The sequence below is a fragment of the Antennarius striatus genome, chromosome 13 (assembly GCF_040054535.1).
Source record: "Antennarius striatus isolate MH-2024 chromosome 13, ASM4005453v1, whole genome shotgun sequence".
Taxonomy (NCBI): Eukaryota; Metazoa; Chordata; class Actinopteri; order Lophiiformes; family Antennariidae; genus Antennarius; species Antennarius striatus.
In genome coordinates, this window is record NC_090788.1 from 290,001 (window position 1) to 295,000 (window position 5,000).

Sequence of the window (5,000 nt, forward strand, 5' to 3'; positions counted from 1 at the left end):
ACCACTAGAGACTTGAAAAAGCGTCTTACACACACACACACACACGTCTGACACACACACGTCTAACACACACACGTCTGACACACACGCAACTGACACACACACGTCTGACACACATACGTCTGACACAGACACACGTTCCACACACATCCGACACACATGTCTGACACACACACATCTGACACACACACGTCTGACACACACACGTCTGACACACACACGTCTGACACACACACATCTGACACACACACGTCTGACACACACACGTCTGACACATACATGTCTGACACACACACGTCTGACACACACACACGTCTGACACACACACACACGTCTGACACACACGTCTGACACACACACGTCTGACACACACGTCTGACACACACACACACACACGTCTGACACACACGTCTGACACACACACACACGTCTGATACACACACACGTCTGACACACATGTCTGACACACACACACACGCCACACACACGCACACACGTCTAACACACACACACACGTCTGACACACACACACGTCTGACACACACACACGTCTGACACACACACACACATCTGACACACACGTCTGACACACACACGTCTGACACACACGTCTGACACACACACACACGTCTGACACACATGTCTGACACACACACACGCCACACACACGCACACACGTCTAACACACACACACACGTCTGACACACACACACGTCTGACACACACACACGTCTGACACACACACACACGTCTGACACACACGTCTGACACACACACACACGTCTGACACACACGTCTGACACACACACACACGTCTGACACACACGTCTGACACACACACACACGTCTGACACACACGTCTGACACACACACACACGTCTGATACACACACACGTCTGACACACACGTCTGACACACACATGTCTGACACACACACACACGCCACACACACTCACACACGTCTAACACACACACACACGTCTGACACACACACACGTCTGACACAAACGTCTGACACACACACGTCTGACACACACGTCTGACACACACACATATACGTCTGACACACACACACGTCTGACACACACACACGTCTGACACACACACAAACGTCTGGCACACATGTCTGACACACACACACGTCTGACACACACGTCTGACACACACACACGTCTGACACACACACACATCTGACACACACATCTGACACACACGTCTGACACATACATGTCTGACACACACACACGTCTAACACACACACACGTCTGACACACACACACACACGTCTGACACACACAGACGTCTGACACACACGTCTGACACACACACGTCTGACACACACACACACGTCTGACACACACACACACACGTCTGACACACACACACACACGTCTGACACACACACGTCTGACACACACGTCTGACACACACACGTCTGACACACACACATCTGACACACACACGTCTGACACACACACGTCTGACACATACATGTCTGACACACACACGTCTGACACACACACACGTCTGACACACACACACACGTCTGACACACACGTCTGACACACACACGTCTGACACACACGTCTGACACACACACACACGTCTGACACACACGTCTGACACACACACACGTCTGATACACACACATGTCTGACACACACGTCTGACACACACATGTCTGACACACACACACGTCTGACACACACACACACGTCTGACACACACGTCTGACACACACACGTCTGACACACACGTCTGACACACACACACACGTCTGACACACACGTCTGACACACACACGTCTGACACACACGTCTGACACACACACACGTCTGACACACACGTCTGACACACACACACACGTCTGATACACACACACGTCTGACACACACGTCTGACACACACATGTCTGACACACACACACACGCCACACACACGCACACACGTCTAACACACACACACACGTCTGACACACACACACGTCTGACACAAACGTCTGACACACACACGTCTGACACACACGTCTGACACACACACACATATACGTCTGACACACACACACGTCTGACACACACACACGTCTGACACACACACACGTCTGACACACACGTCTGACACACACACGTCTGACACACACACACGTCTGACACACACACACGTCTGACACACACACACACGTCTGACACACACACACGTCTGACACACACACGTCTGACACACACACACGTCTGACACACACACACACGTCTGACACACACACGTCTGACACACACACACACATCTGACACACACACGTCTGACACACACACGTCTGACACACACACGTCTGACACACACACACACGTATGACACACACACGTCTGACACACACGTCTGACACACACACACATGTCTGACACACATGTCTGACACACACGTCTGACACACATGTCTGACACACACACACGTCTGACACACACATGTCTGACACACACACAAACGTCTGACACACACATGTCTGACACACACACACACGTCTGACACACACATATCTGACACACACACACATGTCTGACACACACATGTCTGACACACACATGTCTGACACACACGTCTGACACACACGTCTGACACACACACGTCTGACACACACACACATCTGACACACACGTCTGACACACACACGTCTGACACACACACGTCTGACACACACATGTCTGACACACACACAAACGTCTGACACACACATGTCTGACACACACACAAACGTCTGACACACACATGTCTGACACACACACACACGTCTGACACACACATGTCTGACACACACACACACACGTCTGACACACACACGTCTGACACACACACGTCTGACACACACACGTCTGACACGCACACGTCTGACACACATGTCTGACACACACACTTCTGACACACACACGTCTGACACACACACGTCTGACACACACATGTCTGACACACACACACACGTCTGACACACACATGTCTGACACACACACACACGTCTGACACACACATGTCTGACACATACGTCTGACACACACACATCTGACACACATGTCTGACACACACACTTCTGACATACACACGTCTGACACACACATGTCTGACACACACACAAACGTCTGACACACACATGTCTGACACACACACACACATCTGACACACACCTTCCTGTGACGATGATGATGGTGATGAAGGGGTTTCACTACTGAAACCCCACACACACACACTGGGTCTAAACTTCACGCCTGGACCGGGTCAGACTAAAACCAGGCCAGAACACATCAGAGAGACGAGTCAGGAGAACGAGGACCAGGGCCAGAACCAGAACCAGAACCAGAACCAGGACCAGGACAAGGACCAGAACCAGAACCAGAACCAGGACCAGGACCAGGACTGGACAGAGTCTCACCTCTGGGGTCGGGCAAGCCTCCGGCTCCTGACGGCGGTGCAGGATCCCCGATGATTTGGGGGTCACCTGGAGTCGGGTTCAGGCGCTGGGGTCCGGCGGGACCGGCAGCAGATGGGACATGCCTGGTCCTCCCGCGGGGGGGGCTGTGGTCCTGCCGTGGGGGGGCTCTGGCTGAGGCACAGGCGCTCAGCAGCTGGACGGGTAATCCTGGCGGCAGCGGCGCATCCTTCAGCGCGGGGACAGAACAGCGGCTCACTCCCCCCCCCAGAGGATCGGCTCCAGATCAACGCCGACAGGAAGCAGCGACATCGCTCTGAATACAACCAGTCCGACGAATCCGACGAGAACAACCAGAACGACGAGCATCCGACACGACCAGCAGCAGCATCGTCTACAGCACACACACACACACACACACACACACACACCGCTCCAGCAGAGAGGGGGGGGAGGCAGGAGGGAGGCGGGACAAGAGGGGGAGAGAGAGAAAGAGATGTGGGGGGGGGGGCAGCTCTTCATTGACGCCGAGGAGTTTTCCCTGCAGCAGAGTGTGTGTGTGTCTGTGTGTGTGTGTGTGTGTGTGTGTGTGTGTCTGTGTGTCTGTGTGTGTGTGTGTGTGTGTGTGTGTGTCTGTGTGTGTGTGTGTGTGTGTGTGTGTGTGTCTGTGTGTGTGTGTGTGTGTGTGTGTGTCTGTGTGTGTGTGTGTGTGTGTGTGTGTGTCTGTGTGTGTGTGTGTGTCTGTGTGTCTGTGTGTCTGTGTGTGTGTGTGTGTGTGTGTGTGTGTGTGTGTGTGTGTGTGTGTGTGTGTGTCTGTGTGTGTGTGTGTGTGTGTGTGTGTGTCTGTGTGTGTGTGTGTGTGTGTGTGTGTGTGTGTGTGTCTGTGTGTGTGTGTGTGTGTGTCTGTGTGTCTGTGTGTCTGTGTGTGTGTGTGTGTGTGTGTGTGTGTGTGTGTGTGTGTGTCTGTGTGTCTGTGTGTCTGTGTGTGTGTGTGTGTGTGTGTCTGTGTGTCTGTGTGTGTGTGTGTGTGTGTGTGTGTGTCTGTGTGTGTGTGTGTGTGTGTGTGTGTGTGTGTGTGTGTGTGTGTGTCCAGTGACTCTGCCTCACGTTCTTCCTGCCAGGAGTCGTAAACATCGATTAGAATATTTAAAGACTCACCAAAGAAAACACAGCTGCCTACAGGCCCGTCCACACACACACACACACACACACACACACACACACACACACACACACACACACACACACACACACACACACACACACACACACACACACACCTGTCTCTTTATAGACTCAGACCTTGTTTACTGCAGAGCTTTATTTATTTACTTAATTCACCATCAGTAAATAGGTTGTTTGTTTATCTCTGATCTGTTGTTGTCCACATCAGACGTGTTTGTTTGTTTACAGATTAAATAAACAATACTCAAACGTTTTGTTTTTGGTTACATTTGGTTTTGATGGACAATTAATCTCATGTTCATGGGGGGGGCGGGGCCACGAAAAGGTGACATTACTCACTGAGGAGGAGCCACACCTACCTGGACCTGAGCAGAGCGCCACCTGCTGGCGGCTGTCACCT

At 52.1% G+C, this 5,000-nt stretch overlaps 1 protein-coding gene across 1 annotated transcript in view; it reads right to left on the bottom strand.

Moving 5' to 3' along the window:
• sgcd (sarcoglycan, delta (dystrophin-associated glycoprotein)) overlaps nt 1-3,762 on the bottom strand; it is a 36,443-nt gene extending 32,681 nt beyond the window's left edge. The window contains exon 1 of the mRNA XM_068332107.1: nt 3,419-3,762. The gene's annotated coding sequence lies outside the window, so the exon portion shown is untranslated. The remainder of the gene's footprint in view (nt 1-3,418) is intronic.
• Between the last annotated feature and the right edge of the window lie 1,238 nt (nt 3,763-5,000).